Below are 12680 nucleotides of genomic sequence, written 5' to 3'. Positions count from 1 at the left end.
TTAAAATATTTAAGACTATAACAAAATCCAAACTGTTCCCATGATTTCATCCTCTGACGTCATGTCTATTTCTCAGGCTTTTCTCAAGCTCTAAAGCACTGGCTAAGTGAATACTTACAGCAGAGGTCACACATGGATGGCTTGGACTTTGTGTCTTGCCATGTTTGCAGATTTTTTATTTACGCTGTAGTTGCCAGCTAACATAACCCATATGTCTGTGGACTGAACGTAATTCATGTACATGTGGATTATATATACATACAATTATGGTCCCTAAATACAAAAGTGTATGAATTTCTTTCCTTGAAAATCAGAAAACTGGCAATGCCTTGCCAAATTCCCACATGGCAACAATCCAGACAGGGCCCAGCAGGAGTTCTCCCCTTCGCCCTAATCCTCGCCAGTCTGGTCTTAGACCGATCCCTGCCTGACCCTGCAGACCCCTGCCTCAGCCTCCTTGTGTGTCACTCTCTCAACATGTTTAAGGACATGTTATGCTGCAACTCCTACAGCATAACATGAAACCTGTTTAGTTTTAATCTGGACTAGGGATCAGGAAACCTGGGTTTTGTTTCAGTCTTATTCACTTTGGATAGTTAAGGGTGGTTAAGCTGTCCCATGTCCCTTATCAAATGGGAAAAATACTGTTTTAGGTCAGAGTAATTGGAGGAGATGTAGATTCTATGGAAAATGAAAATACTGTTTGTAATTTAGTTTGAACATTGAAACTTGTGTGTGTTTTGGACCTTAATTTGATGTGGTTTGCATGCCCGCTGTTCATCTGATGATAGATGATTGTCATCTGTTAATAATCTGATCGTTGCCCTACTCCCATGTTGTTACGCAGAACAGCAGTAACCACCCTGGCTATCCTGGCACTTCCAGCATGGACTTGACCACACTAACCAGTTCATCAAACTCCGTGCTCTGGAAACGGCCATGGTCAGTGAATCTGTACAATTTGGCTTCCAACCTGTTGGCCACTTCTTGTTGTTCCTTCCAAGGAAGGAAAGGATTGTCAGTGGAGCCAAACTGCACAATGTGAGGGCAGTTGGCTTTGATCATCTCCCACTGCCAGGGGCGGCTGAAGTATCCGCTTGCCCGTTCATTGTCATCCCCCAGGTCAGACGTGTACTCAGACACTAACACAATAGCACACACCCGGTGGGTCTCTGCGTACCTCATGGCTGCAGTGGCCCCAGAACTGTGGCCTATGACGATGGTCTCCTCGTCACAGTGCAGCCCCGTCTGCATGAAGGGCAGCCAGCTGCTCTCTCGAGCTGTGATTGGGCCAGGCATGTTTTTAGCCAAACACTGGAAACCAGGTATCTGCTCCAGCCCCCTCTTCACCCAGCTGTACCAGCCGTGGGTGGCCACATCCCCGCCCCCCGTTCCCGGGGATGATCACACTGCCTTGCAGGGCGCCGCCATGAGTGCAGCCGACCTCCCTTCCTTCCTTTTAAATTAAGGGGATAGTTTGTAGATTTTTAAAAATTGCCTCTCCTTGTCTTTCTTCTTGAAATTCATGTTAGAACACAGCTTACTTGGTTAAAGGATGTCTTCTGTGATTTCTTGGTATGGCCAAGGACCAGATGTTTTCAGGTCTTGACTTTGTTACTGCTTTTCAAATTACATTAATAGTACCAAACATCTGTTAATGCTGGAGAGATTAGTGTCTTCTCCAGGAGATTTTGGTCTTTTTTTTAAATCCTTTTTTTTTTTTGTAATTGCTGAGACTTAACGTTCTGGTCCTTTTATGGGCTCTCTTCCTGGCCCTTCAATGCCTTGTTAGTCATCCACAGTTACTAAAGTGGGCCTGAAATGACAACTTTTTTTCCAGGGTGCTCAGTGAAGTCAGGAAGGGAAAGCCTCCCTATCAGGAGAAGGTGTCTGGATTGCAGTTTTCTTGAGTAGACAGTATTTTTATATGTGAAGTAAATAAGAATCTTGGGCAAGGTGCAGATCTTAGTGACCTGTCAGCCCATCAGGATGAATCAGCTCAAGTCCTAGATGAGGTGGCAACGTCAGCACAATGAGCCCCTTGCCCTGAGTTTATTGGGCCTCTCTTAAGGTAGCTGTCATAGCCCTTATTTTAGAGAAAAGTCAGAGTCATTCTTCAACGTTCAGCTGACTTTAAACATTATTTATTTTGGAGGGGGAAAGTCACTTTCAGTATAGGTGCACCATTGGAAGTGGCATGTGGCCGTTTTTCACATTATAGCCATTTTGATGTGCCGAAGTGTTACAGTTGTTAGCATCTTAAAACTTGTCTCCAGGTGACCTGAGGCTATTCTGCGTCTCTAAGTAAGTTTAATTAATTGTCTTGGGTGCCAGACAAGTAGATTTGTTAACTGTAGTTTCTGATTTATCTATTGCTCAAACCAGTGATAATTTGATAGGAATAGGAACTCAGAGGTGGCATTTTATTGCAAAAGATGGATATTGGTTGCTAAATGCAGTTGATTAGAAGGCTAGGACAAAGTATTTGTTTTTCTGGTGACAGGGTCATTAAGGCTTTGTAGAATGTGCCACTAGTCAGATGACTGAACTAAATCTTCCTACTCGTGTGAGGTAATCTTTAAGGCGTTGGGAGTGCCTCACAGAACTCTTATTAACTATGGTACTCTCACAGGTGTTTGCAGCTTCGTCAGATTAGCCTGGTGGTTCTGGTACGTGAGGCACTCCTCAGTGCAATACTAGTAGCCAGAGTTCTGGTAATTGCTGCTGCCTGAGAACATTGGATCTGAAACCCACAGACCTAGAGAAGTGTTGCCAGATAAGATTGCCATCTTAATTTTCTGAGGGCAAATTTTACCTTCAGAGAAAGGAAGGGAGCTTTCTGAGAATACAAGGCAGATTGTTAGAATGAGGAAGAGAACATAGGGTTTTGAAGCCTGGCCATTTTATTGGCTGTAGAAATAAGTTTTTTGGGTTTTTTTTGTTTGTTTGTTTTTTTGGCTGCGTTGGGTCTTCGTTGCTGCGTGCAGGCTTTCTCTAGTTTCAGAGAGCGGGGGCTACTCTTTGTTGTGGTGTGGGGGCTTCTCATTGCGGTGGCTTCTCTTGTTGCGGAGCATGGCCTCTAGGCACGCGGGCTTCAGTAGTTGCAGCACACGGGCTCAGCAGTTGTGGCTCATGGGCTCTAGGGCGCAGGCTCAGTAGTTGTGGTGCACGGGCTTAGTTGCTCCGCGGCATGTGGGATCTTTCCGGGCCAGGGATCGAACCCTTGTCCCCTACGTTGGTAGGTGGATTCTTAACCACTGCACCACCAGGGAAGTCCCTAGAAATAAGTTTGGTTTTTTTTTGTTTTTGCCGTACGCGGGCCTCTCACTGTTGTGGCCTCTCCCGTTGCGGAGCACAGGCTCTGGACGCGCAGGCTCAGCTCCGCGGCATGTGGGATCTTCCCAGACCGGGGCACGAACCTGTGTCCCCTGCATCGGCAGGCGGACCCTCAACCACTGTGCCACCAGGGAAGCCCTAGAAATAAGTTTTTAAAAACGTAACACCTTAGAGGTATTACTTGGCTTTGTAAATGAAGCAAACAATTAGAAAACTGTTACAGTGCTTACTATGTGTCAGACACTATTTGGCATTGGAGGCACATATGAACAAGACACATAAGATTTCTGCCCTCAAAGAGCTTACATTCTTGCTTGAGAAGATAGACAATTTTCAAATAAATAAATAAGATAATTATAGAGTGTAGTGCTATGAAGAAAATTGATATGATGATGTGATTTGAGAGTAAGGGAGAAGGGGATACTTCGCATTGGTTGGTCAGACCTCTTCATAGTGACATATGAACTCTTAATTGAAGGGAGGCAGAACCAGCATTTCCTGATGAAAGACAACTGTTCTGGGCAGGAGAAAAACAAACACAAAGGACTTGTGGGAAGTATGTGGTTTGGGATGTTCAAGAGTAGGCAGGGGCCAGATTTTATAAGGCTCTATAGACCTTGCTTGGGATGATGGAAGCCACTGGTGGAAGGAAGCTGGTTGAGCAAGGAAGCTAAGTGATCGGAATTACATGTTAAAAAGATCACTCATAACATAACATTGTAAATCGACTATACTTCAATTAAAAAATCGGGCTTCCCTGGTGGCGCAGTGGTTGGGAGTCCGCCTGCCGATGCAGGAGACACGGGTTCGTGTCCCGGTCCGGGAGGATCCCATGTGCCGCGGAGCGGCTGGGCCCGTGAGCCGTGGCCGCTGGGCCTGCGTGTCCGGAGCCTGTGCTCTGCAGCGGGAGAGGCCGCAACAGTCAGAGGCCCACGTACGGCGGGGGGGGGGGGGGGGGGGGGGGAATCACTGTTGATTCTCTGGGGAGAACAGATAGCAGAGTGCCTAGAGCAGAAGTAGGATGATTAGTTAAGAGGCTATTGCATTTCATTAAAAAACTGCAATTGTATGGAGGTAAAAGAGGATGGACGGCAGAAGGGAATTCAACTTCTTTCAGAAAGCATTTCACTTTTAATTTTGATAAGATTGCAGATAGGGCAAGAAAACCATTATAGCAATAAGTACTAGTGTGTGCTTTGAATTACATTGTTCTTGATTCTCTGACTCAGAGCTGGAGAGTGACTTTTTGGTGTGGCAAGGCTCTCAGCCTGAACCTACTTTGCTCGCTTAAAAATCCCACACATCTGGGCATGACTTGAGGGCCTGTAGGGAAAGGCAGCCCAGCCAGTAATTTCTTTGCATGAGGGAGAACAAGGCATTTCCTGGGGAAAAAATTCACCATGCAGCCATGTTTCAGGACCAAGATTGGCAGTGAAAAGGGGAAGGGCAATATCCTTTGGTCATGCCTCCCAATCCTAACCAAACTACCATATGTCTCTAATGCCAAAACCCTGAGAGAAAGGGGCCATAAAAAAACTAGAAGAGCTTTTTCATAGAAATCTGTTTAAGATATTGGGAAGGTGGACTTCTGATGTGATATCCACAGGATAGAGTTATAAGACAAAATTATAAGTTAGGGATACTCCTCACTGTGTAGAACGTAGTGAAGCTTAGGTTTTTGAGGGCTTCCAAGAACACAGGCTGACTTGCGCATATTAAGGGTTCCAGTGGTAGCACTCTGGGTTGCTGAAGTGGATTAAGCAGCAGCCAGCCCTCAGAGTCCCGTAAGAGCAATAATAATAAATATTGCAGTTGGAGTGAGGAGATATTAAATTATGTGTTTGTGATACAGAATTTTCTTCTATGAGTAGAAATAAGTCTCTGGCCTCTCGACTTTTGCTTTGTACCTACGAAGAGATATTCTAGATCTGCTAGCTCAGTTTCTAGATTTGTCTTGTGTGGAAGAATAATGGGTAAAAAACAGCTGAAGAATTTCAAGGAGTAAGACTGGATGATTTGTTTGTATTAGAAAGTGGACCGGGAACTGCTTATAAGTAGAGGGGATCAACAGAGGGGAAAAGAGCCAAATGAATAGTGTTTTATTGTGAATTGAGAGTAGGGATGGATATAGAGGGTTCAGCACAAGATGTAGGGTTATAAGAAATATTGTGAGCAAAAGGAATTGGGAAAGAAGATATTAAGAAGCTGATTTGAAATAGATCTCTTTTTATTTTCTTTGAGAGTCTCAATATATTAAGATTGAAATTGCTTTTAACTTACCTGTTCTTTCTTTTTTTTTTTTTTTGGAGGTTAGACTTGTTACTTATATGTGACGTCATTCCAGCACTGGACTCATGGAGGCTGAACATTTATTCAGGTAATAATAGGTAACATTTATGGAATACTTCTTATGTGCCAGGCAACAAACTAAGTGCTTTACCCTTGATCTCATTTAATCCTCACACAATCTCATAAGGTTGGGAGTGTTACTGTACCCATTTAATAGATGAGGAGATTGAGACTCACAGTATATCAAGATTGAATTCATCTGAATTAGAAAATGGAAAAAGGCTACTGTAATAGTCAAAGTGAGAGATGATGGTAGCTTGGGTTAGGTGATGTCATTTCTTACCTGGCATAAATATCATGAATGTAAAATGGTTTTGATTGGCTGTACTTCACCCTCATTTCCATAACTTTTCCTCATTGCTGAATACATCATGCTTTTAGTTTGTCTTTTTTTTTTTTTTTTTTTTTGGCTGTGTTGGGTCTTCATTGTTGTACATGGGCTTTCTCTAGTTGCGGTGAGCAGGGGCTACTCTTCGTTGTGGTGTGGCGGGCTTCTCATTGTGGTGCCTTCTCATTGCGGAGCACGGGCTCTAGGCATGTGGGCTTCAGTAGTTGCAGCACATGGGCTCAGTAGTTGCGGCAGGCGGGCCCTAGAGCGTGCAGGCTTCAGTAGTTGTGGCACGTGGGCTCAGTAGTTATGGCGCGCGGGCTCTAGAGCACAGGCTCAGTAGTTGTGGCGCATGGGCTTAGCTGCTCCACAGCATGTGGGATCCTCCCGGACCAGGGATCGAACCCTTGTCCCCTGCATTGGTAGGAGGATTCTTAACCACTGCACCACCAGGCAAGTCCTTTTAGTTTGTCTTTAAAACAGTGGAAATATCTTTTGGTAAAGAAAAATTCAGCTTAGGGTTTTTTTTTAAAAATTTTATTTATTTTTGGCTGTGTTAGGTCTTTGTTGCTGTGCGCGGGCTTTCTCTAGTTGCGGCGAGCGGGGGCTACTCTTCGTTGCGGTGTGCGGGCTTCTCATTGCAGTGGCTTCTTTTGTTGCAGAGCACGGGCTCTAGGTGAGTCGGCTTCAGTAGTTGTGCCATGTGGGCTCAGTAGTTGTGGCTCGCGGGCTCTAGAGTGCAGGCTCAGTAGTTGTGGTGCATGGGCTTAGTTGCTCTGCAGCGTGTGGGATCTTCCCAGACCAGGGCTCGAACCCATGTCCCGTGCATTGGCAGGCAGATTCTTAACCACTGCGCCACGAGGGAAGCCCCAGCTTAGGGTTTTTAACCTTAAAGTTTTTTGAACCTTTTAGAAAGTAGATAAAAAGTTTTGCAATAGTTTATATTTTTTGAGTAAATATCTACAAAAGGTAGATATCTATAATTGGGGAATTCTTAAGAGGTGATTAATATAGATAATAGAGGGTTTTTTGTTGATTTCATCACGCTTGAGATACTATTTACAAGTATTTTCACGTTTAAGGAACCTTATTAGGGTTTCTTGTAGGAGCTTTTTTGGTGTATCTAAATGCTTGTTTACAGATTACATTAATTGTAGTACTTGCCGGAACTGGCAGGGTGTCTAGCAGTACCGACTGAAAATCAGTCAAAAATGAAGATTGAGCATCTCTGAAATTATACTGTAGGTTAATGGAAGTTTCTTTTTTTTTTCATTTTATTTATTTATTTATTTGGCTGCATTGGGTCTTAGTTGCAGCGTGCAGGCTCTTCGTTGCAGCGTGCGGGCTTCTCTCTAGCTGTGGTGTGCAGGCTGCACAGCGCGTGGGCTCAGTAGTTGTGGTGCGTAGCCTTAGTTGCCCCGTGGCATATGGGATCTTAGTTCCCTGACCAGGGATCGAACCCGTGTCCCCTGCATTGGAAGGCGAATTCTTAACTACTGGACCCCAGGGAAGTCCCCCTTGGAAGTATTTTTGTTTAATTTTTAAAAATTTATTTATTATTTCTGACTGCGTTGGGTCTTCGTTGCTGCATATGGGCTTTTCTTTAGTTGCAGCGAGCAGGGGCTACTCTTCCTTGCGGTGTGTGGGCTTCTCATTGCGGTGGCTTCTCTTGTTGCGGAGCACAGGCTCTAGGCACGCAGGCTTCAGTAACTGTGGCAAGTGGGCTCAGTAGTTGTGTCCCGTGGGCTCTAGAGCACAGGCTCAATAGTTGTGGTGCACAGGCTTAGTCATTCTGCGGCATGTGGGATCTTCCCGGACCAGGGATCGAACCCGTGTCCCTTGCATTGGCAGGCAGATTCTTAACCACTGTGCCACCAGGGAAGTCATGGGAGTATTTTTAAGTTTACAAAAATTCAAATTTATATGCTACTTTGAGTGGTTCTCCATGTTTAATGTTGCCAAGAGTTGCCTGTACACTCAGCAAGGTAAAGTAAAACCGCTTTATTACTACCTTATCAATTATTGAGTTGCCAGCATGCGTACATTGCCCTATCATATTTTTCAAAAAAGAGCTTAATTGAGGCTTTTAATAATTGACATACAGTAAACTGTACATATTAAAACGTACACTTTGTTAAGTTTTGACATGTGTTCACTGTAAAACTGTTGCCCCAATCAAGACATAATGAAGGTCTCACAAGCCCCTCGCCCCCTCCCCCCTCCCGGCCCCAACACCTGGGACCCAGACCCGCTCCGGGAGGAGAGTCGGGGCCGAGTGTCAGGCCGAGTCTCACCCCTCCCTGCCCCCAGGCTCCCATTCCCTGAGGAATTTCTACACCGGGGTGTCTCAGCCTGGCCGCAGGGAGCCCCCCTTCATCTCTGTCGGCTACGTGGACGACACGCATTTCTTGCGGTTCGACAGCGACGCCCCGAATCCGAGGATGGAGCCGTGGGCGCCATGGGTGGAGCAGAAGGGGCCGGAGTATTGGGATCGGAACCCGCGGATCTACAAGCACCACGCACAGACTTTCCAAGTGAACCTGAACACCCTGTGCGGCTACTACAACCAGAGTGAGGCCGAACCTCTTCAGCCCACCGTCCTCATGGCATCATTGTTGGCCTGGTTCTCTTGGTGGTCACTGGAGCTGTGGTGGCTGGAGCTGTGATCTGGTGGAAGAAGCACTCAGGCAGCGACAGTGCCCAGGGATGTGATGTTCTCTTTCACCAGTCCTAAAGGGCTGTTTCCTGGATTATTCTTTCCATCTTTTCCAAAGAACCAAAAACTGGAAAGGAACAAGGATTAACCCCTGGAAGTCCCAGTGCTACGTGATCTGATCAGACCACACACCTGAGCAGACTGCAGAGTTTTGGCACTGCGTCTAGACAGCACAGAGACCAGGGAGTCCTAAACTTTAATTTGCATAAGAATCATCGGGACATCTTGGTAAGATTCAGAAGGTCTGTAGTAGGGCATGGGATTCTGTATTAAAACAAGGTTGGTGCTGATTCTGCGGACTTTGAGATCACATTTAGTAGCAAGAACGTAGACCAGGATTCCCACATGGCTGTGCACCAGCCTCACCTGTAGGGCTTGTTGAATAAGCAAGTCTTAGGCTCCGTGCCCAGCATTCTGAGATGGTGGGTCTGGGAAGAAGCCTGAGTATTTTGCAGCAATCCTTAGAAGCAATCTTGGGATTTAGCCAGTTAGGGAACGACTGAGGTCAGTGATCAGAGAGCGCTCAGGTTGGGGAGGAGCCTTAAATCCACACTTAAACATTGTTTTTTCCTGGGAAGAAAAGGGCAAGACGTATGCTGGAGACACATGTTGGTTTTTCTACCCTGGGGTATGTAGCCAGGTGGAAGACTGACGAAGTGTTATCAGCTCAAGATGAAAAACTATGAATCCTTGCTCTCTGAAACTATTCCCTGGATGGATTTCTCACTCATTCCTTGGTATAAACAATGGAATACAAAAAAAAAAAAAAAAAAAAGACATAATGAACATATTTATCATCTCCACAAGTTTTCTTATCCCCATTTGTTATCCTTCTCCCAACCTCTGTGGTCTCCTGGCAACCACTGATCAATTTTCTGTCACTATAGAATAGTTTGCATTGTCTAGAATTTTATATAAAGGGAATCATAAAGTGTATACTCTCATGTTTACTTATTTTTGATTTGGCTTTTTTTATCAAGCTAATTATTTTGAGATTCATCTGTGTTGTTGCATGTATCAATAGTTCATTCCTTTTTATTGCTGAGTAGTGATCTTTTGTATAGCTATAACACAATTTGTTCATTCATTCACTTACTGATGGACGTTTGGGTTTATTCCGGTTTTCGGCAGTTACAGATAAAGTTACGCTATGAATATTTGTGTACAAATCTTTGTATGGACATATACTTTATTTTTCCCTCCAAGTTAATTTCTTTCTTTATTTTTTTTCTTTTTTTTTGACGTGAATTCACGTAGCATACAATTAACAATTTTAAAGTGTACAGTTCATTAGTATTTAGTATACTTACAGTGTTCTGCAATCACTAGCACTTTCTAGATCCAAAACTTTTTCATTATTCCATAAACCACCCCATGTCCATTAACTAATCATTCCCCATTCTCTCTTTCCCCCATCCCTTGGTAACTTCTAATCTGCTTTCTGTCTCTATGGATTTGCCTAGTCTGGATATATAATATAAAAGGAATCGGACAATATGTGAACTTTTGTGACTGGCTTCTTTCATTTAGCATAATGTTTTCATGGTTCATCCAAGTTTTAGCATGTATTAGTACTTTGTTCTTCTTTTTGGGTGCGCCAAGTGGCTTGCAGGATCTCAGTTCCCCCTCCAGGAATTGAACCTGGGCCATGACAGTGAAAACCTGGAATCCTGACCACTAGGCCACCAGGCAACTCCCAGTACTTTGTTCTTTTTTATGGCTGAATAATATTCTGTTGTGTGGTGGATATATCATTTTGTTTATCGATTCGTCAGTTAGTGGACTTTTAGGTTGTTTCCACTTTGGGGTACTGTGAATAATGCTGCTACAAACAATTATGTACAAGTTTTTGTGTGGAAATATGTTTTCATTTCTCTTGGCTATAAGCCTAGAAGTCTAATTGCTGGATCATATGGTAACTATGTTTAACTTTCTGAGGAACTGTCAAACTGCTTTCAAAGTGGTTGCATGATTTTACATTCCCACCGACAGTGTTTGAGAGCACCAATTTGTCTATCATCATCAAACGTCTTATTGTCTGTCTTTTTGAGTCCAGCCATCCTAGTGGATGTGAAATAGTATCTCATTATGGTTTTGATTTGTATTTTCCTGGTGACTAGTGATGTTGAGCATCTTTTCACGTACAAATTGGCCATTTGTATATCTTTTTTGGAAAAATGTATATTTAAATCCTTTGCCTTTTAAAAAGTTGGATAACTTATCTTTTTATTATTGAGTTGTAAGAGTTCTGGGTACAAGTTCCTTATCAGATGTATGCTTTGCAAATATTTCTTCCATGGGTTGTTTTTTCACTTTTTTGATGGTATTGTTTACAGACAAAAGTTTTAAATTTGATTAAGTCCACTTGATCTATTTTTTTATTTAAGAGTTTTATGGTTTTAGATCTTACATAGGTCTATGATCCATTTTGAGTTAATTTTTGTGTATGGTGTGAGGTATGGTTCCAACTTTTTCTTTTACGTATAAATATCCACTTGTCTCATTACTGCATGTTGAAAAGACTGTCTTTGGCCTATTTGATTGTCTTGGCACCCTTGTCAAAAATCAGTTGACCATAAATGTAAGGATTTATTTCTGGACTTTCAATGCTATTCCACTACAATACTGTTTTGATTACTATAGTTTTGTGTAGTTTAGTTGAACTCGGGAAATGTGAGTCCTCCAATTTTGTTGTTCTTTTTTAAGATTATGTTGTTTATTCTAGGTCCCTTGCATTTCCATGTGAATTTTAGGATCAGTTTGTCATTTTATGCAAAAAAAAAAGCCAGCCAGGATTTTGTTAGGGATTACTTTGAATCTGTAGATCAGTTTTGGGAGTGTTACCATCTTAGCAATAAGTCTTCCAATTGATGCACATAGGATGGATTTACTCTTATTTAGATATTATTTCATTTCTATCAATAATAGTTTGTGATTTTCAATATACAAGTTACATTTTTTAACCCTACCCCATTACACTTCTTTTGTTAAATTTATAACTATTATTTTTGTTACTATTGTAAATTTTTCCCCCCTTAACATCACTTTTGAGTTGTTCATTGCTTGTGTATAGAAATACAATCAATTTTTGTATATTGACCTTGTATCTTGCAACCTTGTTGAACTTGTTTATTAGTTTTTAGTGGATTCCTTAGGATTGTCTAGATACAAGATCTTGTCATCTGCAAATAGAGATCTTTTTTACTTTTTCTTTTCCAGTCTGGATGCCTTTTCTTTCTTCTTAGTGCTTCATTGCCTTAGCTAGAATCTCCAGTGCAAAAGTTTATGTCTTTGTCTTGTTACTGAACTTAGGATAAATGCATTCAGTCTTTAAGTAGGATGTTATTTATGGGCTTTTGCAGATTCCTTTTATGAAATTGAGTTATTTCCTTAGTGGTCCTGGGGATTACAATTGACATCTTAATTTATAACAATGTAGTTTAATTTAATACCAATTCAGTTACAGTCGTGTGCAAAACTTTGTGCCTGTATAGCTCTGTTCCCTCTTCTCTCTTTTGTTCTATTACGTACAAATTACATCTTTTTACATTGTGTGCCCATCAACACAGGTTTATAATCATAGCTTTATTGTCTTTTAAATCAGATAAACAAAAAGAGTTACAAACAAAACATTTATTTATACTATCTTTTACATTTACCTATATAGTTGCTTTTACCAGTACTTTTAATTTTTTTGTTTGGATTTGAGATACTGCCTTAGAGTCCTTTTATTTCAGCCTGAGTGACTCTCTTTAGTATTTCTTATAGACTAGATCTGCTAGTGATGAGTTCTTTCATTTTTATCTTGGAATGTCTTAATTTCTCCTTTGTTTTTGAAGGATAGTTTTGCTGGAGATAGAATTCTTGGTTGATAGTCTTTTTCTTTCAGCACTTTGAATAAATCTTCCCATTGCCTTCTGACCTCCATGGTTTTTGATGAGCTTCCTGGAT

At 42.3% G+C, this 12680-nt stretch overlaps 2 pseudogenes; one reads left to right on the top strand and one right to left on the bottom strand.

Moving 5' to 3' along the window:
- LOC105748338 (BOLA class I histocompatibility antigen, alpha chain BL3-7-like) overlaps positions 1-8956 on the top strand; it is a 44533-nt pseudogene extending 35577 nt beyond the window's left edge.
- LOC105748339 (putative hydrolase RBBP9) lies at positions 84-1679 on the bottom strand (annotated as a pseudogene).
- Positions 8957-12680: the final 3724 nt, after the last annotated feature.

The sequence above is a fragment of the Orcinus orca genome, chromosome 11 (assembly GCF_937001465.1).
Source record: "Orcinus orca chromosome 11, mOrcOrc1.1, whole genome shotgun sequence".
Taxonomy (NCBI): Eukaryota; Metazoa; Chordata; class Mammalia; order Artiodactyla; family Delphinidae; genus Orcinus; species Orcinus orca.
This window is presented reverse-complemented; position numbering and strand designations above follow the sequence as displayed.